General features: G+C 42.7%; 1 protein-coding gene across 4 annotated transcripts in view; it reads left to right on the forward strand.

Moving 5' to 3' along the window:
* Positions 1-17,628, forward strand: part of Snx27 (sorting nexin 27) — an 86,073-nt gene that overhangs the window by 727 nt on the left and 67,718 nt on the right. The window lies entirely within an intron of this gene.

Here is a 17,628-nt window from a genome sequence, read left to right on the forward strand (position 1 = left end):
TGCTTTCTGCTCTGTACTGACCCAGCCAGTACTGTATCCTCCCCAAGTTCTCATCTTTAGCATCACAGTTACCTGGTCTCTGCCACTCCCCTCAGACCCTCTAGACCCGGTAGGACCTGTGGTCAGCTGCTTTTTCTCTGGAGGCATCATCTCTTCCCCTACCTTAAGCCCCCCTTCCTTTTCTTAGTTACTCCCCCATTATGGTAAAGCAAACCGACATTTTTGTATCCGCTTGGCCTTTTCTTCCCTCTTTGTAGTCATGCCATCTCGAGTATACCGTATCATCGCACGCGTTTTTTGGGGGAGGGGTTGACACTAGTTTTTCTTCCTATCCTGATATTGCAACCTAATTTCCAATCTGATTTCTCCATGGCCACATTTCTCTGAGTGCGTCCCTTTTCTGGCTTCCTGTCTTCCCACGTGCACACTCCTTACACTTCGGTAGTGCTTTCCTAGCTCCTACTCCCTCCCCCCCCCCCTGCAATTGCCTTAGGTCTTTGCCTTCTCCATTTTCCTCCTGCTCTGTGCTGTTGCAATCCTACACTTTATCTTACTTGTTCCTCCAGATAGCTTTCCCTTCTCTTTGTAAGGCCTCTTCTGCTCTCGCAACTACCTTCTGCTGCAGCGGCTTCCTTCACCATACTCCTTTAGGTGGCTCACCGTCACCACCACAGCCCTTAAAGCTCCCAGAATATTGCCTTGTCTTGGCAGTTTCAACCCAGACCTCCACTGCTCTAAGCTGTGTTGTGCTTATGAGTTTGTACTTTGTACTAAAATTGTATAGTGGTTGTTGGTTGGCTTGTAGGTGCTGTATGCATTCATTGTCTCCATCCTCCTTCAACCCAGAATTCCTCTACTGCATCTATATTGTATCCCCCCCGCCCCTCAATACACACGACACATGGGCTCACCCCTTCCATGATGGGATTTTCCACATAAATCTTTTTAAACATTTCATTTTAATTACAAGTTTCACACCTGCCTGTTTTCATTTTGCAAAGCTGATTCGCCTAAGGTCTGTACTGACTGTATCTTCCAGAGGAGTTGGTTCCCTTCTTTCCACTTTTGTGCCCATTACTATTGCTCTGTGAAATCATTCCTTCTGCTTCCTCATCTTTCCGCTCCGAGAAGGAGTAGCTCACTGACGCGTGCGTTTGGAGCTTTTGTACATTTCCTCTGACCTTTCTGGAAATAGATGCTTGCTTTTTTTATTACTGTATTACAGACTATTTTCTAATATTCTCTGGCAGTGTGTTTTTAGTCTTTGTGAGAGCTTTAAGATACTGAATGCAGTAATGACTTTTGATGCTCTGTACCTGAGTACCCAGGTACTTATTTTCTAGACAACCCCAAATCTGCGACTGATGATTTCTTTTGTCAGAAACTTTTAGAGTTATTTTGCTTTCCCTTTGGAAATTAACTCTGATTCAGCCTTTTATTTTTAGATTTGCAATATATAAAAGTTATAAGTGTATTAAAGTTGTAGGTCATTTGCAGCTAATGTCATCTACCATGAGTGCATAAGCCAAGAGATACAGTTGGTGGCTTTTTGCCTTTATTGCAGTCGGCAGCAGAGAGCCCAGCTGTAAAGGAGTCGTTGCAGCGAAGATAAGAGTGATCCTGTGGACCCCTGGGAGAGGGCTTTGCCTTGGCCCGCAATACAGGCCAGGAACCTGAAAGTAGAATCTAATGTTTTGGTACTGTCCATGGGTGAGAGTAGTTTTTGTCATCTTAGGTGGCAGGGGAAAGAAACACTGCCTGGAGAATTTCTCTCTGGAAGGCCGAGGATGATAGAAAATCTTCATGGTATTGCTTTGTCCTCTTCCAGCTGCTGGTGTTCTGATCTCCAGAGCCTTTGAAACTTCTATGGTACTGTTGTAGAAGTAGTAGTAGTGACAATTCTAAGCTGGTCGATAACTTCTGAGACCTCAGTATGTCTCTCCCTCCCTTCCCTTAAGTTTTCAAGTCAGAGGAGAGAAATCAGGTACTAATTTAGCTTTAGAGACTTATTTATCTATTTGAGGCAGGTTCTCACATAGCCCAGGCAGACCTCACACTCACTAAGTAGCTTAGAATGACCTTGAATTTTTGGTCATCCTGCCTCCACCTGAGTGCTGAGATTGATTACAGGTGTGTGCCATTTTGTTGGCTTCATGTGGTGCTGGGATGGAACCCAGGGATGCAGGGCTTCCAGCTTGGTAGGCAAGCACTCTACCAACTCAGCTATATTTCCAGCCTGAGCTCTTTAATTTGTCTTCTTACTCAAGTTCTTAACCTCTCCGTTGTCTTGGGAAAGCGGTGGAGTCTGAGTTAGGCATAGCTGGATTATTACTGTGTACCTTTAGGATTATACACCAAGTCACAGGCGGGTGTCTGGACCTTGATAATGGGGCTTGGAGAGTTCTCCCTATTTTTAAACTCTTCCCGGTGCACAGCTTTTACTCCAGCCCTCGTGTTGCAGTTTGGACAGGTGGTAGAGGTGTGAGAGAACAGTGCCTGAGATTGAAGTGGGCACAGACCTGAATGTTAGTAAGAGCACCTGTTTCTTTGTGCTGCTCCTAGTCTGCACACCAAGGCTCGAGTCCTGGGGTAGTTGTCAGCTGGAGCCAGTACTGGCTCACTTTCTGCTTTATCCTATGGAGGCTGACTAGATTGTGACGGGTTTAAGAGAGAATCATGTTCCAGGACTCGGTACTGCAGTGTGAAGAAGCCTGCTGGGCTCTAGATTTTATTACAGATGGGAGGTTTTCTTGACTAACAGTGTTAGTCTCCACCTTATAGTTTTCCCAGTCTAATGTGTACTAAATGTCTTCCCTTTGATGTGCACATACCTTGAGGCCAGTGTGTGAAAGATGCTTTCAAAAGCAGAACCAAAATCTTTGCACTAATTATATAGTGTGTGAAGTAACTGGCTTCAGGTTAATTTCTGTAAGGTTAGAATAGGTGTAAAGACACTTGATTGATTTCTGACAGTTTCCTTTTGGAGAGTTGCAGTATGTAGTGGATTTGGAGCTGCCTATTATGTACTCAAGGCTGCATTTGAGATTATGTTTGTATGTTTTTGGCCAGGTACTGGGATCTTTGTGTGTGCGCGCATACAAATGCACAAGGCACACTGAGGGCTTCTAAATGTTGGGGCAAATTTTCATGTCTCTACTTCCTATCTGCTCATGGGGTGGCTGGGGCTACAGACATTTTCACAGTGCATCCAACCTTGAGGTGGGTTCCAGGAATCGAACTCAGGTGGTCAGACTTGCACAGCATGCACACTGCCAAACCTGATCTGGGGAGTGTGCATTTCAAGCACGGACCCTTAGGGTTGGCTTGTTGGCATTCAAAGTCATGATGCAGGTGAGAAAATGTCAGAGTATGTGCCTTCCTCCTTAATAGCTACCTGGTAATGTACCATCAGCCTTTCCTTGTTAAGGTAAAGCATAAGATGAATTATGTTGTATGTGACAGTTTGTTTATTCAGGGATTTTTTTCCTGTTCCATGTGAACGTTTGAAAATCATTGAACAAAGAGTTTGATGCAATAAGTATTTTTACAGTTGAGTGAGTCATGAAACATTGACTGTTAAGTATCTTAAGACCCTTTTAAAAAATTGATTTCTCTTTGGCCCACATATTCCAGGTAGACTTGGGTAATAATGCTTGAAATGATTGTCGAGCAAAGGGAATGATGATGGCAAAGTTCTCACACTTTGGTATGCACAAGAATCACGGGGGGGGGGGGGGGCAGTGGGAAGCAAAGGTTTGCAGGGACACTCCTTTGTCTGGTATAGGGAATGGAGCTCACATGCTAAGCTACATTCTCAGAACAACACGATAGTTATGGACTGTTCTAGACTGTTCTCAGCTCATTGTTCTTTATCATTATGGTTATACTGGAAGTCAGTAGCTAGGACTTGGCTAACAAATAGTGACTTATGAAGGGCGGAACTCCAGAGTAAAGGGAAGCCAGTTCCTCAGCAAGTGGTCTGTACAGTTGTGCTTACTTCCGTGGAACTTGCTGTCAGCCTGCCGCAAAGGTGCACAGTTAAGAGACAGAAGAAAGGATGCCGATCGCTGTGCCATCTTGCAGTGTCTGCTGTGTTACAGTTTGCAGTGCGGTGCCTATGCATTGGAACTTCAGCCTCTTGTAGGGAGCTTCAGAGCTCCTCAGGGCAGGGACTGTGTTGACTGTTGTGTGTATTGAATCGCTAGCCAAAAGTGCAGTGGTACCTTGCCTTTCTTCTGTGAGTATTTGCTGAATGGATAGGAGTAAATTAGCCCTGTTTTGTGAGGAGAAAGGGTACTGCTTTGAGTGACAGCCAGAATTAAATCCAGCTCTTAAGTTTCCTTCCCATTTTTAAAATATGTTTTGGTTATTGACTGTTAATAGTCAAGTTCCTTAATTTTTATTCTTTAGAAGTTACACAGATCTATACAGTGTATCTTGATTACATCTATCTCAATTTCTCCCAACTCTACTTAGGACCCTCACATGAGCCGGGCGGTGGTGGCGCACGCCTTTAATCCCAGCAGAGGCAGGCGGATCTCTGTGAGTTCGAGGCCAGCCTGGTCTACAAGAGCTAGTTCCAGGACAGGAACCAAAAGCTACCGAGAAATTGTGTCTCGAAAGATCAAAAAAAAAAAAAAAAGGAACCTCTCATGACATCTCCTTCCCAACTTCATGTCCTTCTATAATTAATTAATTATATAATTTTAAAAAATTTATTTTTTTATATGCATTAGTGTTTCACCTGCATGTATGTCTGTGAGGGTGTTGATTCCCCTGGAACTGGAGTTACAAACAGTTTTGAGCTGCCATTTGGATGCTAGGAATTGAGCCTGGGTCCTTTGGAAGAAGAGTCAGAGTTCTTAACCACTGAGCCATCTCTCTAACCCCCTAATTTTTTAAAATTTTTTAAAATTTTTTTATTTTTTCTGGAGACAGGGTTTCTCTGTGTAGCTTTGGAGCCTGTCCTGGAGCTCACTCTTTGACCAGGCTGGCCTCGTACTCACAGAGATCTGCCTGCTTGTGCCTCCTGAGTACTAGGGTTAAAGGTTTGCGCCACCACCGCCTGCCCCCCTCTAATTATTTTTAACCCACTCAGTCCAATTAGTGCTGTGCATATGGGCATGGATGTAGGTCACCCACTGGGGCACCAGGGACTCTCCCAGTGGTAGTTTTCCTGGCTGTATTCTTAAAGTAAGTTCCTCCCCCAGTCATCAGCTGCCTGTAGCTCCACAGCTGGGGGTGGGGACTTTGGATAGTACACTATTCTTGATGGCAACTAGCCACTTAAAATCAAGTTACTTTCCTGTAAAAATGGATAGCAGTTGAACCTTGTTTCTATTTGTGAAATGTGACTTATGTTTTTATTTATCCTTTATGTCATGTTGTTAATTTGGATAAGAGGCGGGGTCTAAAGCAAGCTTTCTTTGCCCTTGCTATTGCTGCTTTTCTCTGTTCCTAGCAAAGGAACCACGACAGCCATCCTTCTTACTTCAAAAATACGTCTTGTCTCCTGAGTGAGGCTGCAAACAAGCAATAGTAATTGAGAATGCTCTTACCTTCCCTTGGAAATCACTTGTGTTGATTGCTGTGACCAAGACAAGGACTTTCAGGCCGTGGTGGCACTCGCCTTTAATCCCAGAACTCAGGAGGCAGGGGCGGGCGGGTCTCTGTGAGTTTGAGGCCAGCCTGGTCTAATAGTGAGTTTGAGGCCAACCAGGGCTACATAGAGAACCCCATCTAAACCCCTTTGCCCTTCTACCCCACCCTTGAAAAGAGAGTCTTTGATTAGTAGCATAAGGGCTAGTTCTTAATTTGTGGTGAACTTTTCAGCCACCACTATTAACCACTAATAGTTAATTTTGGTTTGTTTTAGGTGAGGGCTTTATTACCATGCTGTCTTGGATAAGTATTTTAGAAGCTGAGCCTCATTGGGAATAATTCTTATGAAATGGTAGATAAACAGAGAGAGTTACCTGACAAGCAAACATTTTAATTTATGATCACAGCAAAGTGCTTTAAGAACATAATCTGTGGTAAGATTATTCATTGGTCCTTTAGGCGGTGGACCTTTCATTCACGCCTTTATCCCAGCACTCTGAAGGCAGAGGTAGGTGATCTATGTGAGTTCAAGGCCAGCCTGGTCTACAAAGTGAGTTCCAGGACAGCCAGGGAACCCTGTCCCAAAAACCAAAATAAATAAATAAAAATTATTCAATGGATGATGGCATTGCTAACAATAGGTGTATTAGTAGTGTGCATATGTGTGAATAGTGAATACACACATGTATGGGTATTCATGTGTGCAGAAACATATGTTATGATGGTTAGAAGATAACTTTGGAGTCCACTTCCTTTCCTTTCACCTTTATGTGGGTGCAGGGAAGAGAACTCGGGACAAGCCTTCCAGGGAAGAGCATTTCCCAGTGAGCCATCATCTTGCCAGCTCGCTGTTTGGGTTTTGTTTGTTTGAGTGCTTGTTGGGTCATGTCTAGTTCATCCTGAGGCTGCTAGGCCGTATGCATGCTAGGCAGGTGGTCCACCACTGTAAGTGTATTTTTTTTCTCATGTCGGCCCACTTCATGTCAGCTGGTTCCACTGTTAGGCACAAACTGTGTGTCAAGTATCACTAGGCTTGTGAGTCAGTAGTCTGGCTCTCTGCCCTTGAGAAGCTTGCTTTGCAGTGGAGGAGGTACTAGAAATAGTTTACTCTGTGAAAAGCAAAATAAAGTAATGGAGGTGAATGAGGAACGGAGTGGGAATTCAGAGGAAGAGTGGATACGCTTAAGATTGATAAGGGGTTAGATGGTTCACAGAAGGCTTTTATACAGTTAAAATTGTGTGTTGTGAGCATGCGGCAGACACAGTGCTGTGTGTAGGTCAGAGGACAGCTTTATCAGGAGTAAGTTCTCTCCTCCCACCATGGCTTCCTGGGGTTGAACTTCTGAGTCCCTCCCATTGGCTCCTACAGAAGGCTTTTAAAGGGAAACTGAGGGACAAGTGTGATCTCAGTAGTAGAGAAAGAGGAAGGGTTTCATAGGCTGAGGGTCTATGGGAGGGAGATGCCAGAAGTTCTTAAGATAGCAAAGGTCCTAAAGCTGCTGTTTGCAGGCTGGTGCCATAAAACTGGAAAGGAAGGTTAAAATGAAATACAAAAAAGGCCTTGAAAGCAGTGCCAACAAGTTGCTTCCCTCTCTCCCCCACCAGAGTTTCTCTATGTAGTCCTGGCAGGCCTGGAACTCAATCTGTAGACTCAGGGATCTGCCTGCCTCTGCTGGGATTAAAGGCGTGAGCAATCATGCCTGACTATAAGTTTGGATTTTATTCTTATGTACTGAGAATACAGTTGTGTATATATTTGTACCCATAGTTTCCTGCATATTTTGTTTTTATTTGGTTGAATACATTTCCGTGGCTGGTGAGGAAAAATTGCTATTAGAATTAAAAGAATTTCAGACCATTTTTCCCTCTTGGACTGTCTAGGACTGTATAAGGATGGTAGCTTAGAAGAAGGAAGCTCTGAAACCCAGTGCTAGGAGCAGCTGATGAGAGGCTGCCTTTCATTTGATTCCACTTTCCTGCCTAGTCCGCCCAGCTCCTGTCACCTTATGTTGTAAGTGACTGCGCCTATATTTATCACTGCATTGACAGTGTCTTCATCCTCACGTGCTGCGGGGCCCTGCCTCTCATGCCTTGTTGTAGCTATGCTTTTCTCTGTCTCTTACTGCAAGATGCTACCTGGATTTAAATCCTTTCCATTGATGGTGCTGGGGAGATGGCTCAGGGGTTAAGAGCAGTCACTTCTTTCCTACAGGGCCAGAGTTCAGTCCCCAGCACCCAGATGGCAACTACAGCCATCCCCTCCAGCTCCAGGGGTTTCTGGGCACATTTGTGTGAGCACACAGAGACCTACATAAAAATAAATCTTAAATCTTTTGTTTTGCCGTAGCCTGTTGGGAGTTGAGGTGACTAAAGATGAGAAGTTGATATGATATTAAAATATATACCTAAAGTCTGTCTTCAGGTGAATTTCTGCCGGCTCAGGAATGTGTTTTGTGAAATGCTCTTAGTTAAACGTCAGGCACTCTGCTGCGAGTCATTTCTTACTACTGCCTCTGCCAGCCCAGCAAGGTTCCCCTGGAGCTGTTCCCAACACTAGGTATTTGAGTTGCTAAATGAGGCCTTGTGTTTGAGCATCCTTATGTTCATCCTCCAGTGAACGTCTCTTATTGTGAAACTACTTACTTAGTAGAAGCTGGTCTAGAACTCTTGATCTTCTCACTTGCATATTACCACATGCAACTTTGAGGCAACATGTGAGGTTGCTCAGAGTTGCTGTGTAGCCAGGTAGCCTGCCCTCGATGTTCTTCCATCTTGACCTGTTGAGCCATCACACCCAATGGAGAAACATGTATGGTGATTTTTGTTTGTTTGTTTGGTTTTTGGAGATAGGGTTTCTTTGTATAGTCCTGTTTCTCTTTAAACATGCTCTGTAGACTAGGCTGGTCTCTAACTCAGAGATCAGCCTGCCTCTGCCTCCCAAGTGCTGGGATTAAAGGCATAGGCTACCACCACTCAGCAAGAAACATCTTTTAAAAAAATGTTTTGTTTTTACTTAAGCTATCAAAAACTTGTTTTGGGGTGTGTGTGTGTGTGTGTGTTGGAGTTAAACCTAGGGTCTATGTATGCCAAAACACTCTTTTTTTTTAAGTCAAGATTGTTTTTCTTAATATTTTATTTTATGTATATTAGTGTATTTCCTGCATGTATGTCTGGGTGAGGGTGTTGGATCCCTTGGAACAAGTTTACAGACAGTTATTAGCTGCCATAGGTGCTGGAAATTGAACCCAATCATTTGGAAGAGAAGTCAGTCCTCTTAACCCACTGAGCCATCTCTCTAGCCCCTCATTTTTTTTTTTTTAAACTTTCTTTTTGTTTACTCTTGGTGTCAGGGCCAACTCTTTCACCTGCCCCAGGTGTTGATGGAGGGGACACCCCCACCCCCACTCCCATGCCCATGCCCATGCCTATGCCTCCACATGACAGATGAATAATGGGAAACAGCTCTTTCATGCTCACAACATCAGGGCTGGCTCGCTCATGCCTCTGCCAGCAGGGTCGGCTCTACTGTGCTTGCTGCCCAGGCGAGTGTTGCAGCTGGTGAGGGGGTCAGGCGGCAGAGTAGGGGGTGCATCTTTCCTTGCCCTCACCACCACATGGCAGAGAAGGGATGTGGCCAGCTCTTCCACTCTCACACCCTCAGGGCTATCTCGCTTAGATCTCTTCCAACAAGATCAGCTCTACTGTAAAACACTCATTCTATTGAACTGTACCCCCAACTTTATCCAAAATGTGATAGATTTGAATGCCAGACCACAGATCAAGACTGAACTAATAGATCTTTGTATTCTATGGACTCCATACACAAGTGATTTGCTTATTTCGTTTTGGAAAGAGTGGAGCCATCTGCTTGTTAACTGCTTGTGTGGATACTCTTCAGTTGCTTTTAGGCTGGTTATTACAGAACTGTTCAATGAAAATAAGGAAATTGCTCCTTGATCCAGCAGAAGTTTCTTAAGTTTGTCTAGGTTTTAGTTAGTGTATTTTAAAATTGGGAAATGGACTGAGTATTTGGAGCTTGTGGAAGATGTGATAACCTTGGGAAGTTTGGAAATGCTCTTCTTTTGCTAGTTTTCTCATCTACAAAACGTGCAAGGTGTTTGTCTATTGAACATACTATGAGGGTTATTGTATGTATGTATGTATGTATGTATGTATGTATGTATGTATGTATGTATATTAAAAGATGCTATTAATTGCAAGAGCCATAAGCCCTAGGGGCTGGAGAGATGATTCAATGGTTAAAAACACTTGCTACTCTTGAGGATACAGGTCAGTTTCCAGCACCCACATTGCAAGGGCTCAGACTCCAGGGCATCCATTGCTCTTTTCAATACCTTGTGGACACACATACTCAACATTCATATACATAAATCTTCAAGTCGGGTGAGGCTTGAATTTTGGCACTCAGTAGGCAGAGGCCAGTGGATCTTCAACTTTGAGGCCAGCCTGGTCTGCATAGCAAGTTCTAGGACATCTACAGTTTATATAGACAGACCCTGTCTCAAAACAAACAAACAAAAAAGAATAAGCCTGGAATTTTACGTTCTAGTGGGAGTGAAATGAATCAGTTTGGTTTTACTATTGATAACAAATTTTGGTTTCACAGGTAATTGCCAAACTTTTTCTTTCTGAATAACTTGATTATATTTGTATAGTAAAAAAAAATCTTAGAGCCTTATACTTATTTTCCTGAATGACAAATAGATTCATTTTTCAGAAATTTATATGCTTGAGTAGATTGTATTTGCAAATTGATTGCCTTGTAATTACAGATTTAAGGAACTTTTTATTCTTTCCTAAGCAATAAACCCTTGTTTGTTCTGCTGGAGGTGTTCAGTTGGAGAGCTGGCGAGCTTTCTGTCCTTCTCTTGCCTCAGGCAGGTGCTGTGGGAGAGCGGGCAGCCAAAGGCAAAGTCCTTGTGTAGCACATTCTTCTCCAGCTTGGGAGCGTCAGGTGCTGACCCACACAGTTCATTGGCTTTGCCAGGGCCAGTTTTTACTGTTGCTAAAATTCTTTTTGCCCAGTGTCAATTTTCTGCATGGAAATACTTTTTGTTGTTTTTGTCTTGTTTTGTGTTTAGAGACAGGGCCTCTCTATGTAGTCCTTGGCTGCCCTGGAACTCACTATACAGATCAGGTTGGCCTCGAACTTAGAGATCTACCTGCCTTTGGCCCCTGGAGTGCTGCTATTAAAGGTGTGTATCACCACACCTGGCTGGAAATGCTTTAAAAATATTGGTAAGGACTGGAGAGATGACTCAGTGGTTAAGAGCACTTGATTTGCAACCAAGAGAACCAGAGTTTAGATCTTTTTTTCTTTTTCTTTTGGTATTTCTAGACAGGGTTTTTCTTAAGCAAGGTGTCCTGTAAAAGCTGTAACTCCAGCCTCTAGGGATTCGATGTCTTTGGATATGTCTCTACAAATACACGTATACATTTACAAACAAAAATATTTTTAAACCAGGCGTAGTGGGATACTCAGCACATAGGAGACTAAGGATTGCCAAGAGGCCAGTCTGGGTTATGTGGTGAAACTCAGGAACAAAAGGGAAACTTTTCTTTTGATACTTAAAAGACACGGGAGAAACAGTGCAGCCCAGTGAGGATCAGGGTCTCCAGTTTGAAGCCAGCCTCATCAAAGCAAAGCAGCAGAGGATCTGTAAAAGGCTGAGAGTGTGCAACTTGATCTGTATGCAGATATATTTGTTTTGTCCTCCTTTATCAAAGATGACACCTAATTAGATTAAAATGGGTGTTTTGTATTTGTACTGGTTATGTTGTATTTATTTTTGGTGGTTGTAGTTTGAATCAAGGTACCTTTTCTTTTTTGAGGCAGGGTCACTGTATAGCTCAGGCTGGCTTGCCTCTTCGAACAGTAAGAAACTTGGTTTCTCTTACCTGCTATATATTTTCTTGTCCTCTTTGTTTTTGCCAACAATTTTTTTTTAAAAATCATTCTATTCAAGTATATAGATATATTACAGTATTTAGATATAGCAATAGCTGAATTGTTGACTCGCACCCCTTGAAGAAGCAAGCAACTTTCCTGTGTTTCTTTTGATTTTAGGCTTATAGACTTCATTTCTGCTTATTTAGTTCCATGTCTTTTTCTCCACCCTGTTTGAAGACCCTGGGTTTGTATAAAATATTCTGAGATAAAAGTAGGTTATTTTGTCATTGTCTGGGGTTCTTCTGGTTTTCAAAAATTATGTACGTTAAGATTCATTCTATTAAATAGCTTTGTGTCATGTGTGCAGTTGACGTAAGCTGCCATGTGGGTGGTAGGAACTGAACCTGTGTTCTCTGCAGGAGCAGAGCAGTCAGTACTCCAGCTCCAGTAGCATATTTCTTTATTTCAGCAATCAATAGTTAATTGTGTGGATGTCCTACAGTTTGCTAATTCATCCACCCCATTGAAGGACATCCTAATTACTTCTAGTTTGGGACAGTTATGAGGAAAGGTGCTCTAAGCACCTGTGTAGAGTCTTTTGTGTTGGATATGAATTTTTCTGTACACTTGGATCAACACATAGGAACATGATTCATTCTTTCTTTCTTTCTTTCTTTCTTTCTTTCTTTCTTTTTTTTTTTTTTTTGGCTTTTTCGAGATGTGGTTTCTCTGTAGCTTGGAGCCTATCCTGGAACTAGCGCTTGTAGACCAGGCTGGTCTCGAACTCACAGAGATCCACCTGCCTCAGCCTCCCGAGTGCTGGGATTAAAGGCGAGCATGATTGTTTTTATTGCTATGAAAAGATACCATGACCAAGGCAACTCTTATAAAAGAAAGCATTCAACTGGGGGCTTGTTTACAGTTTCAGAAAGATAGTCCATCATCATCATCATGACAGGGAGCATGGTAGCAGACAGGCAGACATGGTGCTAGAGAGGTAGCTGAGAGCTTTACATCATGATCCTCAGGCAACAGTCAGAGAGAGAGAGAGAGAGAGAGAGACAGACAGACAGATGAGACGTGCTGGTCTTGGCATGGGCTTTTTAACCCTCAAAGTCCACTTGTAGTGGTACACCTCCTTCAGCAAGGCCATGCCTCTTTGTGTGTGTGTGTGTGGGGGGGCGTTCCACAGAAGGTTTCTCTGTAGCTTTAGAGCTTGTCCTGGAACTAGCTCTTGTAGACCAGGCTGACCTTAACTCACAGAGATCCGCCTGCCTCTGCCTCCTGAGTGCTGGGATTAAAGGCGTGCGCCACCACTGCCTGGCAAGGCCATACTTCTTAATCCTCCCCAACAGTTTGTTAACTAGGGACTAAGCATATAAATATACGAGCCTGTAGGAGCTGTTCTCATTCAAAACACCACACAAAGTGACTATGCCGTTTTATATTCTTGCAGCAAGGAGAATTGTATTTGTTTCATGTCCTCACTAGTGTTGTGGGAGCTGCGGGCCTCTTCCCACAGCCCGGCCTCTGGCCACCTGGCTAGCTTATGCCCCGAAATAACAACACACAAACTGTATTCTTTTAAACACTGCCTGGCCCATTATCTAGCCTCTTCTAGGCTAATTCTCACATATTAATTTAGCCCATTTCTAATAATCTGTGTAGCACCACTAGGTGCGCTTACCGGGAAAGATTCAGCATGTCTGACCTGGCGGCTTGCTTCATCACCTCTGGCTCTGAGAGGAGCTGCATGATGTCTGAGTTCACTTCCTCTTCCTCCCAGCATTTTGTTCTGTTTACTCCACCCACCTGTGTTCTAACCTATCAGGACCAAGGCAGTTTTTTTATTTAACCAATGACTTTCCTCCATCACACTAGTACTTGGTATTTGACATAATCAATTTGGGCTTTTAGCTGTATTTAATGCCATACTATTGTTTTGATCTGGGATTCCATTCATTAGAATGTTGAATATCTTTAGTAGATATCTGTTCAGATATTTTGCTCTTTTTAATTAGAGTTGTGGGACCAATAAGAAGGCTCAGCTGATAAAGGCACTTGCCACCAAACCCTAACCTTAGTTTGATCCGGGGGCCAATATGGTAGAAGGAAAGAACTGACTGACTTCTATGTGCACACAATGTCATATGTCATATATATCTCATCAAGTCAGGGCTGGCCTCAAACTCACAGAGATCCTTCTGGTTCTGCCTCCCAAGTGCTGGGATTAAAGGCATGCACCACCTGGCTCATTCTCTAAGTTGTCTTTTATAGAGGCGTTTTTAATTTTAGGTAAGTTTAGCTTGTTACATTTTTTTTTTCATTTGTGGATCATGTCTTTAGTGTTAGATCTGAAGTCTCATTTTCAAATACCAAATCATACAGATTTTTCTACTATTTTTTTTTTCAAGAAGTTTTATAATTTTTGGAGACAGCCTCACTATGTATCTGAGGCTGGTTTTCTTAGTTAGGGTTTCTATTGCTGTGAAGAGACACCATGACCACAGCAACTCTTATAAAGGAAAACATTTAATTGTAGTGGCTGGCTTACAGTTCAGAGGTTTGGTCCATTGTTATCATGGTGAGAAGCAAGGCATCATGCAGGGTAGACATGGTGCTAGAGAAGACTGAGAGTTTGCTGTAGAATAATCCTCTTATACACTCTAAAGATTTGTCACTTGAATTGGTTTAATAAAACACTCATTGACCAATAGCCAGGTGGGAAGTATAGACAGGGTGACCAAACTAAGGTTGATAGGAAGGAGCAGGGAGGAGTCAGGGGACACCAGCCAGATGCAGAGAGAGCAGGATGGGCACACTTGCCTGAGTGTACTGAGAAAAGATACTGCCAGGTGGGCGAGTGTAAATAAGGAAGGAATATGGGTTAACTTAAAATGTAAGAGCTAGTTAATAATAAGCTTGAATTATTGGTTGAGCATTTATAAGTAATATTAGGCCTCTGTGTGGTAATTTGGGAAGTGGCTGCTGGATATTTGGGGCTGAGCAATTCTGAGACAGGAAACTTCTGCCTACAAGAGTTCTTATATCTTGACTCAATAGGCAATAGGAAGTGGTCTGAGACACTGGGCATGTCTTGGGCATATACGAGATCTCAAAGCCCGCCTCCACAGTGACACACTTCCTCCAACAAGGCCATACCTACTCCAGAAAAAACATACCTCCTAATAGTGCCACTTTCTTGGGGATCATTTTCTTTCAGACCACACCACATTATACTCCCTGATCCCCAAAGGCTTATAGCCATATCATAATGCAGAAGTGCATTCAATCCAACTTCAAAAGTTTTCATAGTTTGTAACAATCTCAAACTTAGTTAAGAGTCTAAAGCTCAAAGTCTCTCCTGAGATTCATATAATCTCTTAACTGTAATCCCCTGTAAAATCAAAATAAAAAATCAGATCACATACTCCAACATAATGGCTCAGGATATGCATTGCCATTCCAAAATGTGGGGAAGGGAAGTGTAAGGAAATGCTGAACCAAAGCAAGATTGAAAACCAGCTGGGCAACTCCACACTCTGTATCTTCATGTCTGATGTCTAAATGCTCTTCAGATCTCCAACTCCTTTCAGCTTGTTGACTGCAACATACATTTCTCTCTCGACATGGTTCTACTTCCTGTTAGCAGCTCTCCTTGGCAGGTATCCCACTCCTCTCCAGCATCTTGGTGTCTTCAGGGCAATCCGGCTTCAACTTTTCAGCTTCATGCAAGGACCTCTCTAAGCTTCCATTCGGGATACTTCTGATATGTGCCTGGTATTAGCAACTCTCTTTAGCCTTGGAAGCAAATTCCATAGCTCCTTTCTTCTATCCTTACTCTAAAGCCAGAACCAGTTAACTGAAGCTGCCGAGTTCTGCTGCTTACCAAAGCTAGAACATGACCCTCTTGTTCAATTACATCTTCACCAGCTTTCTATTTTCATGGTTTCCTTCACTTCCTAAGCTTGGCTGTCCTGAAACTGAATCTGTAGGCAAGGCTGGCCACAAATTCAGAGATCTGCTCACCTTTGCTTCAGAGTGCTGGCATACGTGCAACACCACACTCAACTCTAAGCTTTTCTTTAATTTCTTCTTATTTGGAAATTTAGCTGGGTGAGATCTTGTCCTGAGTTCACCATACCCTTTATTCCATTTCTTATTCTGTTTATCACCTTGAACATAGGGTTTTAGCTCTATTCTACTTCCTGGTAGGCCTTTTTTCTCAGATTTTACATTTTGTTATTTACCTTGCTCAGCTTGCTCCTTTTCATTATAAATCTTCATTAGAGTAACTACCAATAACCATAGGACAGAGTCTATACTAGGCTGTTATAAGATTGCCTTTTCCAAGGAAATCTAAAACTCTTCACTTCAGCCTTAGGCAGACTCTTTGGACCAGGGCAAGCAGAAGCCATATTCTTCACTAATATATCACAAGAATGATCTCTAGGCCACATATTAATATTTTCCCCTGGAAGCTCTTGATCCAGGCACACAGTTCAAATCACACTCAGCACCAGTGTCTTCCATGCTCCTACTAGGATGACCCATTAAGCAGCACTTAAAGCATTCAACTGTTTTTCTATAGTCCCAAGTGCCATATTTCTTAAAAAAAAAAAAAAAAAACAAACATGGTCAGGCCTATCCCTGGTACCAAGTTGTGTCTTAGTTAGGGTTTTCTATTGCTGTGAAGAGATAGCATGACCATGGCAACTATTATTATTATTATTATTATTAATTATTATTATTTTTATTTTGGATTTTCGAGACAGGGTTTCTCTGTAGTTTTTGGTGCCTGTTCTGGAACTAGCTCTTGTAGACCAGGCTGGCCTCGAACTCACAGAGATCTGCCTGTCTCTGCCTTCGGAGTGCTGGGATTAAAGGTGTGCGCCACCACCGCCTGGCCACGGCAACTCTTATAAAGGGAAACATTTAGTTGTGGTGACTTGCTTACCTAAGGTTCAGAGGTTTAGTCCATTATTGTCATGGTGGGAAGCAAGGCAGCATGCAGGCAGACATGGTGTTAGAGAAAGAACTGAGAGTTGTTTATATTTTGCTTATTCTGTCTTTTAAACAAAAACTACTTTATTTCACATATATAAATTATTTTATTTCATAGGCATTGGTGTTTTACCTACGTGTATGTCTGTATGAGGGTGTTGGATCCCTTACAACTGGAGTTACAGACAGCTGTGAGCTGCTGTGTTGGTGCTAGGGATTGAACCTGGGTCCTTTGGACTATCAGCCAGTGCTCTTAATTACTAAGTCATCTCTCCAGCTTCCTATTCTATTGTTTGTTTGTTTTGAGACAGGGTCTCTTATCCCTGGCTGACCTGTAACTCTCTGTAGAGATCACTACACAACTCACAGAGATCCACCTGCCTCTGCCTCCTGAGTGCTGGAATTAAAGGTGTGTGCTACCATGCCCAACTTGTTAGTTTTGCCTTTTTATGGCAAAAAATTTGATGTTTATAATCATGGTGAATAGTATTTTTAATTTTAAATGATATAAGAAACAAAGATCTATTTTTTTGCATTTATAAGTTTTTCCCATGTTTACATATCATCTTAAATATTTTTTAAAAATTAAGTTACTCAGCCGGGCGATGGTGGCGCACACCTTTAATCTCAGCACTCAGGAGGCAGAGGCAGACAGATCTCTGGGAGTTCGAGGCCAGCCTGGTCTACAAGGGCTAGTTCCGGGACAGGCACCAAAGCTACAGAGAAACCCTGTCTCGAAAAACCACACACACAAAAAAATTTAAACTTACTCTTATTTATGTGTGATGGAGGTGGGTCTTGTATCTTATCTGTTGATTTCATTGGTTAATAATAAAGAAACTGCCTCGGCCCTCATAGGACAGAAAATTAGGTAGGCGGAGTAGACAGAAGAGAATTCTGGGAGAAAGAAGCTTAGGAGGAGTCGCCATGATGCTCCCACTCCAGACAGACGCAGGTTAAGATCCTCTCTGGTAAGCCAGCTCATGGGCTACACAGAATATTAGAAATGGGTTAGAACAATATGTAAGAGCTAGCCAATAAGAAACTGGACCTAGCCGGGCCAGGCAGTGTTTGAAAGAATACAGTTTCCGTGTAATTATTTCTGGGTATAA

Source organism: Alexandromys fortis, unplaced genomic scaffold, assembly GCF_014885135.2.
Source record: "Alexandromys fortis isolate MF-2015 unplaced genomic scaffold, M_Fortis_MF-2015_v1.1 scaffold_218, whole genome shotgun sequence".
Taxonomy (NCBI): domain Eukaryota; kingdom Metazoa; phylum Chordata; class Mammalia; order Rodentia; family Cricetidae; genus Alexandromys; species Alexandromys fortis.